Source organism: Stylophora pistillata, chromosome 12 (assembly GCF_964205215.1).
Source record: "Stylophora pistillata chromosome 12, jaStyPist1.2, whole genome shotgun sequence".
Taxonomy (NCBI): Eukaryota; Metazoa; Cnidaria; class Anthozoa; order Scleractinia; family Pocilloporidae; genus Stylophora; species Stylophora pistillata.
In genome coordinates, this window is record NC_142530.1 from 3,666,178 (window position 1) to 3,683,745 (window position 17,568).

At 40.3% G+C, this 17,568-nt stretch overlaps 1 protein-coding gene, 1 long non-coding RNA gene and 1 pseudogene across 2 annotated transcripts in view; 2 read left to right on the forward strand and 1 right to left on the reverse strand.

Annotated features, from left to right (window-relative positions):
• Nucleotides 1-17,568, forward strand: part of LOC148718427 (uncharacterized) — a 186,078-nt gene that overhangs the window by 152,057 nt on the left and 16,453 nt on the right. Inside the window, exon 2 of the long non-coding RNA XR_015994251.1 lies at nt 12,247-12,318. This is a non-coding gene — a long non-coding RNA (uncharacterized LOC148718427). The remainder of the gene's footprint in view (nt 1-12,246; nt 12,319-17,568) is intronic.
• LOC111346274 (follicle-stimulating hormone receptor-like) overlaps nt 1-17,568 on the forward strand; it is a 228,914-nt gene that overhangs the window by 108,817 nt on the left and 102,529 nt on the right. The gene's annotated exons all lie outside the window — the stretch shown is intronic.
• Nucleotides 10,495-11,334, reverse strand: LOC148718434 (uncharacterized; annotated as a pseudogene).

Consider the following 17,568-nt stretch of genomic DNA (forward strand, 5'->3'; position numbering starts at 1 on the left):
CTCTTCTCCAAATTCGAAACGAACACCCTTTTTGGTCAACTTTCGCAATGGCTCCGCGGTTGTAGCGAAGTCCGGAATGAAACGGGCATTGTAATTTGCCAGTCCCAGAAAGCTTCTGACTTCTGATGCGCTTTGCGGTTCTCTTGCATCAATGATCGCCTTTACCTTGTCTTCAGTAGGACCAATACCATTGTTGCTTAGCACCAGTCCCATGAAGACCATCTGGGTCATATGGAACTTACACTTCTCTGCATTCAGTGTGAGGTTCTTCTCTTTCAGCCTTTCCAAAACTCGCTGCAATCTTCTGTCATGTTCCTCAGTGTTCTTCCCATGAACAATGATGTCATCTGAGATGTTGGCAACACCTTCACAGCCTTGTAGTGATTGTTGGATGACGTGCTGGTATACTTCTGGAGCTGAACTTATCCCAAACATGAGACGCTTGTATTGGTAAAGACCACAATGTGTAGTGAGCGTTGTGATGCTTCTGGAATCTGGATGGAGTTCTAACTGGTGATAGCCCCATTTTAAATCCAGTTTACTGAACATTGTGCTCTGGTTGAGGCTTTGGAGCACTTCGTCCACTGTAGGTATGGGATAACGCTCTCTGATAATGGCTTCGTTAGCTCTGCGCATGTCTACACAAAGGCGTATTTCGTCATTCTGCTTTGGGACTACTACAACAGGACTAACCCACGGGGTTGGGCCCTCTACTGGTTCAATTATGTCCATGGCTATTAATTCTTCAATCTTCTCCTTAACCTTGTCTCGAAGACTAAATGGGGTGCGCCTGACTGGTTGCGCCACTGGGGGTACATCTGGATTCACATACAACTTAACTTGGAAATCTTTCAACTTTCCCACGCCCTCAAAAATCTCCTTGTAATCAGACATGATTGTCTCACTACATGTCACAGTGCAGATCTGGGTTCCTAATTTCAACACTCCAAGTTTTATGGCAGTTTCTCTTCCAAGCAGTGCCGCCCCTTCGCCATTAATAACAACAAATTCAGCTTCGGCCTCTTTTCCCTCTACTCTCGCTTCTGCTGAGAATGTTCCTAGAACGTTCAGCGGCTGTTTACTGCCATATGCATAAAGCTTCTTATCACTCTTTCTCGACACACACTTAATCTTGTCTTGCTTTAACTTTAACCACAGATTTTTGTCAATCACATTGGTGCTTGCACCCGAATCAATCAACATCGCCACTACAACTCCACCCACAGTCACATCTATTTTCTCAGGTGATGTAGCAGAATTCACAGTAAATGCATATTCATCTTCATCTCTCTCACTTCTCACATACCTGACTGACTTCTTTGTTTTCCTTCCTTTTGTCTTCTCTTCCCGCCTAGGTTTGAGAGGTTTGGCTGTTTTCGTTTTACACTGTGGACTAAAATGGTCAGCTCCTCCGCACTTATGGCAAGTTTTTCCTTTCGCGGGACACTCAGGGTCTCTTCCAAAATGTCCTACTTTTCCACATCTGTAGCATGCTCGCTTGGCAGACTCCTTTCCTTTGTCTTCTTGCTTGTCACGGACGAAATTCACGTCCTTTTTGCCTTCCATATTTTCCAGCTGTGACCGAACTCGCTCGTGGTTTGCTGCCGTCGAAAGTAACAACTCTAAGGTTAAGTGCTCACCTTTTTCCAGTAGTTTCTTCCGTAGTTCATGTGATTTACATCGCTGCAAGACTTGATCACGAATCTGGTTATCAGCTTGGTCGCCGTAGTCACAGTCTTTGACCACGTGTCTCAATCGTGTAACGAACTGAGCCACGGTTTCGCCGTCCTCTTGTTCCATGCTGCGAAACAGGTGATTTTGGTATGTCGAATTTACCTTTGGAATGAAATAGTCGTTCAAAGCCTTCACCGCTTTTTCGTAATCTTTCGCCTCGCCTGTGTCAGGTAACGTTTCGAAAATTTCCTGAACAGCTTCGCCGGCCGAATGAAGGAGTAAAGCTCTCCTCTGAATTTTATTATCCGCTTTATCCACTTGGATGAGCAAGCCTTTGCTATCGGCATAAACTGAGAAGCTTTTCAACCAACGCTGCCATCGCCTTCCCACGCTTGAAGGTTCACCATGTGGATCGAATGGTTTCACACTCGTTAAATCGTCTATCTTTATTGACGCCATGTCTGGGCAGCTGCAACTTCTATCCTCGTCGCCAGATGTCACGTTCTAAAGTCGATGGAAATGGATACACACGAATCTAATCTATACATCTGCCATGCTGCTTTAATGATTCAATCCTCTCTTACATTACCTGCTTACCTACGTCATGTATGGCACACGAAGTGTACCTTACAAACACTACAATAACGACAATGTAACAAGTCGCCTGATTGCAGCAAAAAGGAAAGTGGCGCCATTGAACCCGTTGACAATACCCAAACTGGAACTCATGATGCGATTTTTGGCCTGCGCTTAACACAGTCGTTACTGACGGCCTTAGATGTACCAATGCAGAGCGTGACGTTTTACTCTGACGGTAGAGATGTTCTACGGGGGATTCGAGGACACGGCAAAGACTTCCGACAGGTAGTCAAAGATGAAAGTCCAGGATAGACCTTGTGAAATGCAAGAGATGAGAAACTCGAAGACTAAAGAAGACATGAATGCCTATGGAACCCTTATGACGTGTAACTTCCAGAAAGGAACCGCACCGAAACACAAAAACACACTAGAAGAGTGGAGACTAGATCCGAAACGGTTTTCCAGTTAGACGCATTTAATTCAAGTACACGTGGGAGTGAGAAGAGTGCCACAAAACATGCGTTACAGAGACCCCAGGAATGAAAGTATGGAACTGTTGCCCGAGGAAATAAAGGATGCTGAAAGAGACATGTACTTCTGGAACAAGGCGAAGCTTTCCGTGACGAGTACACAGCTTTGAGCTCAGGGAAGTCGAAATCAGAAAAAAGCCAGTTACTAAAGCGTAATTCGTGCATCATGACGATGGAGTTATCCGCAGTGATGGTCAATTAAAGTTCGCAGCTTTTCTTCCATATGATACCAGATTTCCAATTATTCTGTCTCTTTGATACTGGGTGACGAAACTTATTGTGAAGCATTGTCATGAGAGAGGGAATCATGCAGCTGGAGTACACTTCACTCTTTGCCAGTAGAGTGAGAGATTTTGGATCATCGCCGCACGCGAGGAGATTCGCGAGTGGGATCATGAATGTAATGAATGTAAGAGAAGACGAAACAAGTCAGCTTGTCAGATTATGTCCCCACTCCTGCAAAAGAGGCTCCTTTTTAGCTTCAGAACCTTGGCCCAAACAACCGTAGATTTTGCAGGTTCTTTCTATACTGTTCAAGGACGCAGACAACCACGACAGAAAAGGTGGCTGTGCCTTTTTACTTGCTTGGAAAGACGAACAGTGCATTTAGATGTGGCCTGGGGGACTAGATGCCGACACGTTCTTAAACACCTTCGCTCGTTTAACCAGTCGTCGTGGAGTTTTTAAACAAGTGACAAGCGATAGAGGTACAAATTTCGTAGGCGCAGTGGGTAAGTTAAAAAAATTGGCAGTTGATTAGACGGAAAACATCTTCATAGGAAGACAGTGGAGCTTGGAGTGACATGGAGATTCAATCCACCAGCTGCTCCACACTTTTGAGGAGCTCATGAAGTAATGGTGAAAACTGCTAAGAAAGCTACTTACGCCGTTGAGGGAGAAGGAGACGTGAATGACTAGGAGATGATCACCGTGGTCGCTAGGGTGGAGTCCCTCATTTCTGGTCCGTTGACTTATCAGTGTTCAGGTCGATGTTCCATCGACACATAACTATTTCTTGCTTGGGTAAATGGAGGGACACTTCGCTCCTGAGGCCGTTGAAACCACTGCTATGCATCCGTGTCAACGATGGCAAAAGGTTCAAGACATTAATTATTTGACGAGTGTGGAGGAGCTGGTTTAATGAATTTTTTCCAGCCCTTGACAGTCGACCAAAGTGGAGTTCAGAATTCCCAGACCTAAAAGTTGAGGATGTGGATCTTGTGACTCAGCCCGATACTCCAAGAGGACGTTGGCCATTAGGAGGGATTGTTGAAGTGTACCCTGGACGAGATGGCCACACCCGTGTAGCTAAAGTTTCATTTGGCTTCAAGGCTGTCATGAGACCTATTAGGAAACTGATTTTGCTTAAAATAAATTGATAATTACTAAATTAGAAACACACGAGGACAACCTCTCAGTGCGGGGAGGGGAAAATGTTAAGAAGACGTTACCGAACTTCTGCGGGCGCGACTGGCGCGCATGCGCTTTGAGACTGTGTAAGTTAAAATGGTGGCAACAAGTCGTGGGGACATTTTTACGTGTGCGAGTTTCTTTTAGGGGAGTTGAAAGTTTCAAGTTTTTTGAGCGGATATGTGTTTGGCGGTCGTTGGTATTGTTCATAAAGGCGGAGCTTAGAGTTATTAATACGCACGCGCGAAGTTTAAAATGAATCCGTTCAACTCCCCAAGGCCCTTAGGACGGGGAAGAATTGAAGAGAGAAAATATATGTTTCAGAAATGTTAGATTTGATACTATTTCCAGGCAGCGAATTCCCTTCATATGTTGCATGAGTCCTTTATACTTTTTAAGAAAATATATCCATATGCAACCCAACGTGCTGATATCTTCGTTTAGAAGAAATTCGGCCTCGAAGTTATCATACAGCTATTTCCCATACTGAAATTTACCCAAAGTAGGTGAAGTTGAACAGATAATTGATAAAGGTTAAAGAGATAGTACCGAGCCAAAAATGGTTCTTATTTTATTACGAAAATCTTTTCTTTGAAAACCATATAGTTTAAGTTAAAGTTTAATTAATTCACCACGGGAATGGCAGGAGAAAGGAACAGAACTTTCGTTCCAATTGACACCTAACCCCTTTTTTACCCACTCATTCCACCCCGGGGAGGACATCCATCACACAGTAATCTCGTGTGTAGGAAATTAACGTCTTCTACTCCAACCCTGCAGGAGACGGGACCACCATTTATTCGTCCCTATCCGAGAAGACTAGAATATCTAAACCATTTCTTGATGTTACAGAAAGGCAGCATATTCTTCTCAATTATTTTAAGACCTTGAGTGTTGGTCCGGCTGGGGCTCGAACCCTCGACGTCCCGCACAACAGTCCAGCGCTCTATCCATTGGGTTAACCGGGAGGCGGTTTTCATATTCTATATAGCTGTGAAAACACTAAACGCAGGAGGACCTTTGCCTTTTAGCGGCCATTTTTCTTTATTGTGTCATGCCATTTGTCGTCTCGGTCTTTGAAATTTAGCGCCCTCGCACAAGTAAATATCCCGGATGTGTCTTCCAATTTTGCCTGATGTAGCGCGTTTACCGTGAGTTTACCTTTTACCGTGTTACGAATAAACGTGTTTATTCGATTTCCGTTTCGCTTCCTAACAAAGAGTGAAATATCTACAGTAGAAATCAGTAACTCATGAGACTTTGTCGGCTTTTTTAACCTTAGCTTATGAAGAAAGTCTGGGTAGTATTTTTAAGCAAGGACGTCGGTAGCGACCTTAAGCTGATAAACAACTTCTTTATCCTATCTTTTCTCTCCATTTCAAACCACTTTGTCACAAGAAAAAAAAATGGGTTTGAAATGGACTTTGTGATAACAAGTGTGTCATTAAGAGGGTTGACACTCGGACTAAAAGCTTTTTCTTAAAAAATTTGAATTCAGAAAGTTAAGACAGGAGGTACTTGTTTACAATTGAGTTGATTGATGGGACTTTCGCTCCATGAAAATCTGAAATCTCAAGAAGAATTTGTTCATTGTAAACGGTAGGCGAAGTATTTAGTTGTACTACAAATGTTCTTTAAGTAAGTTTCTACGTTTTAATTCCGTTCAATTTGAACATTTCAACCGTAAATTGCACAGTAGAAAGTGAAGAAATTGAATGTGTAAAAGCTGTTTAAATTTCTCTTTTCACCTATTTTTTTTCGAAGAAAAAAGACCAGATATACACACGCCATACTAGTTTGTTTGGAAGCCTTTTAAATCATTCTTATCTTTACGCAAATAGAATGTTTCTGTGAAGCCTCTCTGTTTGATTTGAATTACCTCTGTTTTCTCTACGATGTACTCGTTAATTATTGTTCAACTTATAGAGGATCTTGTCGTTATTACAGCCTAAATGATTCGGGTTCTTTTGACAAGCATTTCATTAAGTTTTAGAAAAAAGGCCTATGCCCTCGGGTGTTACTCAAGACTTCGTGCACAGTTTTTCCCAATACGGACTGACCTATGCCGAATAACGTTATGTACGTCGGTTTGGAAAGAAGCCTTGATTCACATTTCGTTATCTAGTTGTTACATTTATCATGAGAAATTGAAAGAAATGAAACGTGTGCAAGAGGAAATCAGTATCTCGTACGAGACTTCTAAGTTAAGTATTTTCTCTGACTATCTTGATGAACTTTATATACAGGAAACCGGATAACAAAAAGCCTGAAGCAAACTGTAAACTGTATAATTGTCACTGGGCTAACTTTATTATCCTGTGAAATATTAAACTTTTTAAAGTGGGTTATAGTCTCAGTAAATAGTTTTCTTTTGATATTTCTCCGGCGGAAAGATACCTTGAACTTAATGTCAACATATGCTAGTGGATGTCACAAATTTGAGCATTTTGGGTACGGAAAGCATTTGAAATTTGACTGGTGCGCAGAGTTTATATATCATTGGATCACTCTACGGTGGAATGAACTAATGATTTTTAATGTAGCTCATACTTTAAGGACGTGACAATTTACATGTATGACTTTTTGAGTCGCATTCCGAACGATTTACTGCACTAACGCCATTAGCAGCTCCTTCTACTAGATCTCTTTGGGGAAAAACTGTCGTTTGCTTTTTCGGTCTCGTGCGTCGGGAAATTGATAGAGGTCTTGTGATCTCCAGTTAAGTGATAGCTCTTCAATATGATGTCTTTGCATTCAAGCTGCACAGAGAATTTTATAAGACATTCGGATCTGATCGAGGAACATCTTTTGTGTCAAGCCAATCAAGTTTTAAAAACGAGAACCAAGGGCATTTTTTACCATAGCTGGTAATATGTTATTGTTCGAAACGTACATTATCTTACAACTCAAAACTAACATTTTGTTTGATGATATATTTGTCATAAGTACTTATCCAATAATAAATTAAAGAACTTAACCTGGGTTGGGACGGTTGTACAAATTGTAAGTAAGAACCAATTGTGCCAACAATTTAATGCCAGACAGCGACAGTCTGACAATCAAAACATCCGCCTAACACTCACGCTTGAAACAGACCCAGCAATGCAGTGTATCTCAACTGAATCTTCTCTTACGTGTATCTGATAATGGGGAAAATTTTGAAAGAGTACTGCTTATAAGTTTGGGATAAGTTGTTTATTGTTGTTTAATGTTGACCTTTAGGACGTGTTTGCTTTTTCGTGAGGTTTTGCAAGAAGAACATTTGTGTTCCTTAACATTGCATATTACAAATTGAAATGTTACAAACTGTTTAAATTTAACAAATATGAGATATATTATCGAAGAAATATGTTTCATCAAAAAAATTTATTATAACTTAATAATCCAGAGAGGATCATCTAAAACTGATATATGAATATTGTAAAATGAGGATCCACTTAGAAAGTTGTCAGTCTAAAACTATGCTTCCCCATAAGTGCAGCGTCAGTAGAGCAAGAAATATTATGAACGTTGAAAGGTTTTCTTTTATGGCTGACTGTTTATTGGAAAAAGATATATTAATTAGCAAATCTTGACCGGCCGTGTTGTGGCTTACAAATAATGTGTCTGCTTTGTTTAAGAATAAATTCAGGATTTTCTATGCTGAAAAAAAAGTAAAAGTTTGAAAATTGACAGCCCTCGATGAAATCCTTGGAGAAGAGATGAACATTTAAGATTCAGCTGGTTCTTGAAAAAACCTGTCAATTTGTTACAAGTATCTGAAACCAAACATTTTATGTAATGAGATACAATGAATATATGAAGTTCATATATTTTGAACTGCGGTATTAGATACGTATGATTCACGATCCTCGCAGTAGATAGCGCTATTTATGCAATAGCGAAAATCAGACCTGAAAAAAATCAGACCTGTACGGGACTCGAACCACTGACCTCTGCGATACTAGTGCAGCGCTCTACCAATTGAGCTAACAAGCCAACTGGGAGCAGGCCGTTAAGTTGATTCGCGCTATCTACTGCGAGGATCGTGCATCATACGTATCTAATACCGCAGTTCAAAATATGTGAACTTCATATATTCATTGTATCTCATTTATCACTTTCACGGGTTTATTACGAATCAACTTAACGGCCTGCTCCCAGTTGGCTTGTTACCTCAATTGGTAGAGCGCTGCACTAGTATCGCAGAGGTCAGTGGTTCGAGTCCCTGATTTTCGCTATTGCATAAATAGCGCTATCTACTGCGAGGATCGTGTATCATACGTATTTCCCGGTGTCTACGAAGTCCAGAGCCTGTCAAGTCAAAAGCACATTGTGACAGTGGAACTTGGAGTAACATGGAGATTCAATCTACCAGCTGCCCCACATTTCTGAGGAGCCCATGAAGTAATGGTGAAAGCTGCTAAGAAAGACACTTAGGCCGTTGTGGGAAAACGAGACATAAACGATGAGGAGCTGATCGCCGTGTTCACTGGAGTCCCTTCTTAATACCTGTCCGTTGACTTATTAGAGTTCAAGTCCACGAGACGATGTTCCATTGAAACCTAACCATTTCTTGCTCGGCGAAATGGGAGGACACTTCGCTTCCGAGGCCATTGAAACAACTACTTCGCATCCGCGTCAACGATGGCGAAAGCTTCAAGACATTAATTATTTTACGAGTGTGGAGGGGATGGCTCAAGGAATTTTTTTCCAGCCCTTAACAGTCGACCAAATTGGACTCCAGAATGACGAGACCTAAAAGTTGAGGATGTGGTTCTAGCTTGTGAATTAGCCCGATACTCCAAGAGGACGTTGGCTATTGGGAGGGATTGTTGAAGTGTATCCTGGACGAGACGGCCACACTCGCGTAACTAAAGTTGCGTGTGGTGTCAGGACTTTCATGAGACCGATTAGCAAACTGACTCCGCTTGGATTTGATTGTTAGAAATGCAGTGTGGGGAAGGGAGAATGTTAAAAAGACGTTACCGAACTTGTGCGGGCGCGGCTCGCGCACACGTACTTTGAGATTATCGTCAAGAAATCACGCGGATTTCTTTTTGACGTGTGCAAGTTTATTTTAAAAGAGCTGAAAGTTTTGAATTTTTCGAGTGGCAATTTGTTTGGCAGTTGTTGGTATTTACCGTGTTTACCGTGAGTTTACCGTTTACCGTGTTACAAATAAACGTGTTTGCTTGGTTTCCGTTTCGCTTCCAAACAAAGAGTGAAATATCTGCAGCAGACATTAGTAACTCATGAGACTTTATCGGCTTTTAAGTTTAGTGTTTTCTTTGACCTCAGCTTATGTAGAAAATCTGGGCAGTATTTTTAAGCAAAGACCTCAAGCTGATAGTTAACTTCTTTATCCTATCTTTTTTCTTCCTTTCAAACCACTTTGGTTGCAAGAAAAAAACATTGGTTTGGTAATGGATTTTGTGATAGCAAGCGTGTCATTAAGAGGGTTGACACGCGGCCTAAAAACGTTTTCGTAATAAATTTGAATCGATCCCAAAAGGTGGCTCAGAAAGTTAAGACATGTAGCATTTGTTTACAATTGAGTTGATCGATGGGACTTTCGTTTCATGAGAATGTGAATTCTCCAAAAGAATTTGTTCATTGTAAAACGGTAAGCGAAGTATTAAGTTCTACTACAAATGCCCTTTAGGTAAGTTTTTACGTTTTAAATCCGTATAATTTGGACATTTCTACCGGAAATTACACCGTAGAAAGTGAAGAAATTCAATGAGAAAAAGCTGCATTAAATTCACTTGTGTCTAGTTTAAATTTCTTTTGTCACTTAAGTGTTTTTTTTTTAAAGAAACAAGGCTGGATATACGCACACCAGTTTGTTTGGAAGCCTTTTAAATCATTCTTATCATTACGCAAATAAATTGTTTCTGTGAAGCATCTCTGTTTAATTTTAATTACCTCTGTTTTCTCTACCATCTACTCGTTAAGTAGTGTTCAATTTATGGAGGATCTTGTCGTTATTACAGCCCTAAGTCAATTAAGTTCAGAACAAAGGCCTATACCCTCGGGCGGTACTCAAGACTTCGTGCACAGTTTTTCCCAATATGGACCGACCTATGCTGAATAACGTTATGTACGTCGGTTTTGAAAGAAGCCTTGATTCTCATATTTCGTTATCTACTTGTTACATTTGTCATGAGAAATTGAAAAGAGCGAAATATCTGCAGGAGAAAACAGGAATTCGTAAGAGACTTTGTCGGCTTCTAAGTTAGTATTTTCCCTGACCTTCTTGATGTATACGTAGAAGAAGTGACTCGGAATAACATTTGATAAAAACTTGCGACAAAACGTTGCTTGATAACATTGTAAAATTTAAAAACGATAAAAAGCTATAGAAAGCTAAAATCGACGACGTTTCTACGTTAACATAACGTCATTATCAAATGAAGAATGTATGAAAATAAGTTCTATAAATACTAAAAACGAACAATAAGAGAAAATAATTTGCGGGTTAAACAAAAAGTTTAGCACGTATGGAGTCCGTTTGCACGTTCAGATTAGGTTTGAATCTCTTAATATAAAGCATTTCAAACACTAAACAATCAAATTTGCCTTGACACTTTCTCAGAATCTTAAAATGACTATCATTCAAACGATCCCTCCTACCATGCGCTTCATGAAAATGCTTGCCAATTGCCGAATTTTTGTGTTCAGCGACACGTTGTAAAAGGTGTCGGGCCGTGTAGCCGACATAATCTGTATCGCACAGATCACATACAAAATGATAAACAACGCATCGCGGATTAACAATTGACGGCCGGGTTCTTTAGGCTTTAGGTCTTGTTCTAATTTCTTGCTTACAAAACCTGGCTGCAAAACGAGGCCAATCTTACCACTGAGATCACACAGCTGTCTCCGAACAGAATTAGCTGAAACCTGATCTTTGAATGGTAGATTAATTCTGACTATGTTGCTCTCGTCAGCATTTCTCTCCGCTGTGCCTACAGAAGGTTTACGAGAAACAATATTGGAAATAACAGAATCTATAAGACTACAAGGGTAATCAAGACGGCTAAAAATGGAGCGCAATTTGGCGCATTCTTCATTAAAAGCCTCTATTGTGGAGGATAGCGCATAAGCGCGATGTAACATTGTCTTTAAAAAAGAGTCTTTTCAGCGTTTGTCAGTATGACTGTGGAAATGTAAAACAAGCCAATATTAGTTGGCTTTCTATAGACTTGAGTTTCAAGTTTTGTTCCATTCTTGATGATATCAATGTCGATGAAAGGAATCCTATCATCAACAGGAAGCTCCATCGTGAACAGTAAACTGAGATGTAGGCCATTCAGGGTAGTAAGAAACTTAGTGGCAGCATCAGTATTTGACAATCTTGCAAGAGTATCATCAACGTTTCCGCTGTACAAATGAGGCATCAAGCCATCGCGTGAGAGTTTCTCCTCGAGGTGGCGCATAAAGACGTTCGCCATTAGGGGACCAACGGGGGAGCCCATAGCAACTCCATCCGTTTGCTCATACAACTGAGCATCAAACTGAAAAAGTTGATTAGTTGTGGCAATTTCTATCAACTTCCATCAATTAGACTGGTGTACAGAGTATATAGATCATTGGATCACTCTATGGTGCAATGAACTAATGATCTTTAATCTAGCTCATACGGACAAGACAGTTTACATTTATGACTTTTTGAGTCGTGTTACGAACGGTTTACTGCACTAACACCATTAGCAGCTCCTCTTACGATATCTCTCTGGGGATGGAGAAAGATCTGTAAACAGGAAAAACTGTGATTTCCTTTTGCGGTCTTGTGCGTCAGGAAAATTGATAGAGGTCTTGTGATGTCCAGTCAACTGGTAGCTCTTCAGTATGATATCTTTGCGTTCAAGTTGCAGAGAGAATTCTATAAGACGTTCACGAACTTAGCCTCTTTTCGGATCTGATCGAGGAATATCTTTTGCGTTAAGCCAATCAAGCTTTAAAAACGAGAAGCCAAGGCATTTTTATCATAGCTGGTAACATGTTATTATTCGAAAGATTATCTTACAGCTCAAAGCTAACATTTTGTTTGATGATATGTTCGTCGTAGGTACTTGTCCAATAATCAATTAAAGAACTTAACCTCAGGAGTGTTCAGTGGGTTGGACGGGCTGTACAAACTGTAAGTAAGAACCAATTGTGCCAGAAAATTAAAGCCAGACGGAGACAGTCTGACTATCAAAACATCCGCCTAACACTCACGCTTGAAACAGACCCAGCGATGCAGTGTATCTCAACTAAATCTTCTCACGCATGTATCTCAAAATGGGGAAAATTTTAAAGAATACTGCTTATAAGTTTGGGATAAATTGTTTGTTGTTACTTAATGTTCACCTTTAGGACGTGCTTGCTTTTTTGTAAGGTTCTACAAGAACATTTGTCTTCCTTAACATTGCCTTTTTCAAATGGAAATATTGCAAACTGTTTAGATTTAACAATTTCGAAATATATTTTAAGGCAAATTTGTTTTATTAAAAAAAATTATTATAACTTGATATTCTAGAGAGATCCGCTTGCTTATATAAGAACCTATATAAGAATATTGTGAAATGAGGATCCACTTACCAAGTTTCGTTCTAAAACACTGCCTCCCCATAAATGCAGCGTCAATACAGCAGTAATGTATTGATTAGAAAAATCCTGACCAGCCGCGGTGTTTATTACAAATAATAAGCCTGCTTTGTTTTACAATATATTAAGGATTTTTTGTGCTGAAAAAAAAAAATAAAAGTCGGAAAATTGACAGCCCTCGATCAAAACCGTGGAGAAGAGATAAACATTTACGATTCAGCCTTTTCTTGAAAAAACTATCAAATCGTGGGTTGACAGGCGGCCCAAGGAAAAGACTGTGGTTGGCTCTTTTGGTCTCGTGCGTCGGGAAAATTGAGAGAAGTCATGTGATGTTCGGATTTTTGGATAGCTTCCCAATATGATTTCTTTACGTTCAAGCTGCACAGAGAGTCGCACGAGACATCCGTTAAATAAATTAAAGAAAAGATGAACATTTAAGAAATCAGTAACTTATTTTAGACTCTGTCGGCTTCTTAGCTTACGTATTAACTTTATATATAAGAACCCGGATAACAAAATATCGAACACTTTAATGGGGCAAATTGTATAATCATAACTGGGTTAACTTCATTTTATGGTGAAATATTGAATTTTTTTAGAGTGTTTCATATTCTGAGTAAATAGTTTTTCCTTTGATATTTTACGGCCGGGAAGATACCTTCCCGCAAATGGGGTGGATCTTATTGTAAACACATGCAAGCAGATGACACAAAATTGAGCAATTTGGATACGAAAAGCTTTTAAAATTCAATTTGACTAGTCTGCACAATTAATAGATGACTGGGTCAACAACACTTTAAGCAGGAATGAACTAACCAGTTTAAGGGAGGTCATACTTTAAAGACATGACAGTTTATATGTATGACTTTTTGAGTCGCATTTGAAACGGTACGTTTATTGCATTAACACCATTAACAATCCCTCCTATCAGATTTCTTTAAGGATGGAGAAGAATTTCTATACAGGAAAGACTGTGGTTGTCTCTTTCGGTCTCGTGCGTCAAGAAATTTGATAGAAGTCTTGTGATGTCTGGTTTGGTGGCAGCTTTTCAATATGATGGTTTTACGATCAATCTGCACAGAGATTTCTATGAGACATCTATACTTTTAACCGGTTTTTGGATTCGATCAAAGAAATATCGTTTGCCTCAAGCCAGTCAAGCTTTTTAAACGAGAACTAAAGGCATTTTTTTATTATAGCTGATAATATTTAATTATCCGAAACATTGTCGAACAGCTCAAAGCTGCCACTTTGTTGTGATGATCTGTTCGTCATAGGCACTTGTCCAATAATCATCTAGAGGACTTTATCTTCAGTAGCTTTCAGTTGGTTGAGATCGCTGGAGCAAAATCAAAGCCAGACTGAGGCAGCCTGACTAGCAAAACATCTACCTAACACTCGCGCTTGGAACAGACTTACAATGGCAGTGTATTTTAACAAAGTTTTCTTACATATATTTCTCAAAATGGGGACAAGTTTGGAAGAGTACTGCTTATAAGTTTGGGGAAAATTGTTTATTGTTCACTTCTAAGAGGTGTTTTATTTTTTCGTGAAGAGTTTTGTGTTCCTTCACATTGCCTATCACATATTGAAATTTTGCAAACTGTTTAAATTTAACAATTGTGAGGTATATTATCAGGCAAATATGTTTCATCTGTGAAAATTATCCATAATTTGAGAATCTAGAGAAAGCCAGTTAAAAACCGATATATGAATAGTGTGAAATGAGGATCCACTTACAAAGTTGTCGGCCAAAAACACTGCTCCCCATAAATGCAGCGTCAATACAGCACTAGATATAACAGACTCTGAAAAGTTCTCTTTCATAGCTGACTTGTCAGAAAAAGATGTATTTATCAGCAAAACTTGATCTGCCGTGGTGTTTATTACAAATAATGAGCCTGTTTTCTTTTACTATACATTCAGGATTTTTTATGCCGAAAAAGATGATAGAAGCTAGACAATTTACGGCCGTTGATCAAAACCTTGAAGAAGAGATGAACATTTAAGATTTAGCCGCTTCTTGAGTACTTCGTCAAATTGCTACAAGTATTTAAAACCAAACATCGATGTAACAAATAACATTTGCTAAAAAAACACCCTAAGAAAGTTTTAGTAACAGTCAATGCCTTTCCATTTTTTCGCCTATTGCCTTCCACGAATATACGTGTTTGTTTGATTTCCTGATTTTCTTTTCGCCTCCTAACATTTTTGGTGACACGATGGGAGAAAATAATGGGCTGTTGTTTTTTTGAGGTTTCGTTACATGAGTTGAGTTTTGGAGTTGAGCGCTATGGCTTCTGAATCCGAGGATAGCGATGTTACCGAAGTTACCAAGAAAAACGTCAGAACTGGACCGATTGGAGTCGACAAACAGAAGCAAAAGGACGTTCTGTTGATACAGATTAAAAGAAGGAAACGTACCGCAAAGACAAAGGTGACAAAACTCAGACATGAGTTGGAAAGACTATGCGTTAAAAAGATTCCGAAATAACGGACATATAAAGTGTGATTGAACAGCTGTGGGCAGCCCAAGAGGACGGACAAGAGATTTAAGAGGAACTGACCGCGTTCTAAGTCGAAGTCGAAGAAGAAGCCGGGAAAAAAGAACCGTTTGAAGAGTCCGAAACGATCGAAAGAGACGTACAAAGAACGATTGAAGAGGGACAAAATGCGGTCAAAGTCCTCGCGTTGAAAACCGTAAATATGAACCGGCCGTTAAGCGAGAACACAGCAGAACACAACTACGAGTAATCTGCCGAGAAGATCAGCTGAAAGAAAGTCACGGCAGCCAGGACGACCGAAACTGATATTTGAAGCCGTTAACAGTTCCGACGTTTAATGGTGACAAAAGGAAGTTTGAAGATATTTGAGCCCTTTTTACAAGTCTCGTAGACGAGTTAACGGAGCCAGTGCAATTGAAAATGGCAAAGTTACGACAATGCCTTACAGGGAACGCTTTGGAAGCCATTTGTGGTCTTGCGGTCACCGCCCACGAATATGATGAGGAAAAAGAAATATTAAAGATGAAATATTGAGGTACGCGCCGGCTTCTACGTGCTTATATGGATCAACTAGAGAAGGTGTCGTTGATAAGAAGCAACAACATCCACGCGCTTGAGAAGTTTGCTGACCTTGTTAGAATTATTGGTAGAGTTACAGGCCGAAGGAAGAGGCGGTGAGTTTTGAGATGGAACTCTTCACAGCCTGCTGATAAAAAAATTTACCTGATCGTCAGCTAGAGAATTACAGTCGCTGGTTAAACGAACGTGCCAGACGACTTTGCCTTATGTTGATGATGAGAGACGCATAGATGTTCCATGGGAGGGTGCGCCCGCTGTCATCCTGACCAGTTGTAATGAAGGAACACCGACTGAACCTTATTCGTTACGAAGTTTCCCCGTGTGGATGACGGCCAATGGTAGAAAAATTAAAATAAACGCAATGCTAGACGACGCATCGAACGAAACTTTCCTAACTGAAGGGGATGCTGGGGCATTGGGACTGCGAGAGCCTTTCGAAAAATTTCAAGTTGATGTTCCCAACGACACCTTCGAAACTGAAAGTGAAGATGGCAGGTTTTTAGAGGAAATCAGGATAAAACATGTCCTCAGAAAGTCGAAAGCAGTTACAGAGCTGTGAACTAGAACAAACATCAGGACAAAAGGCCTCACCTGACTCAATATTAAAGCAGTTTTCCCAAGCTGGCAAATGATGGAGTTGTCGCTCTTTTGATTGGCAATGATAACGCTGAACTCCATTATTTACATGCTGATCTTCAAGGGAAACATGGTGGACTTATCGACCGCCTCTGTCCACTTGGGGGATCCCGTTATTAGTTTCTTATACACTAGAGAGTGTAATTGGAGTGAGAGAAAAGAATCCTGTTGCGATATCGACAAGAGCTTAAAGAAGTTCCACACAATTAAGAAGTCTGGCACAGACCGCGATGACAGACTCGTACTCACCGAAGAAGAAAGACTAGCTTTAAGCAAAGTGAAAGCCGGATTCCCTCAAGTACAAAATGGAAGATATCGTGTAGCCGTTCCTTGGAAAGAAAACAAACCCGATCTCCCTGACGCTAAACCTATGCAATGTCTAGCTTACGAAGCACCAAGGAAAATTTGAAGAAGAACAGCCGCGTCGCCGAAGAATATCAAGCAACCTTCCACGCCTATGTTGATAAAGGATATTTACGAAAGGTTCCCTCAAACGAACAGCTGCCAGCTAACGTAGGTATTGGCCGTATTCTCCGGTCCTGAGAATGGATAAATCGAAAACAAAAGTGCGAATCGTATTTGATTGTGCCGCTAAATGTAATGGTACTTTCTTAAGTGACACGAGTCATCCTGGGCCGAAATTACTAGAAGATCTCTTCAACGTCCTTGACCGTTTTTTTCGAAACCTTGTTAGCATAGCCTGCGAATTCAAAGAAATGTATCTCCGGATAGAGATTGAGGAGCCGGACCGATCCCACTTCCGACTGTTATGGAGAGATCTTGACCCTAATCGAGGGCCAGACGTATTCCAGTTTAAGCGTGTAGTTTTGGAAACAATTCCGCCGCTATGGAGTTTGTTGAGCAGGAAAATGATCGAAGAAACCAAGACTGTTATCCACTTGCAATTGAGACCGTCTTTAAGTTGACCATATAGAACGATTCTGTTGACCGTCTTGAAAGCGATGATGAAGGAGTGGAGCTATACCGTCAATTGAAGGCACTATGGAGAGTCGCCGGCATGCAAGCCAGGAAGTGGATCTCTAATTTACCGAAAGTTATTGAAGGGATTCCATCAGAAGAAC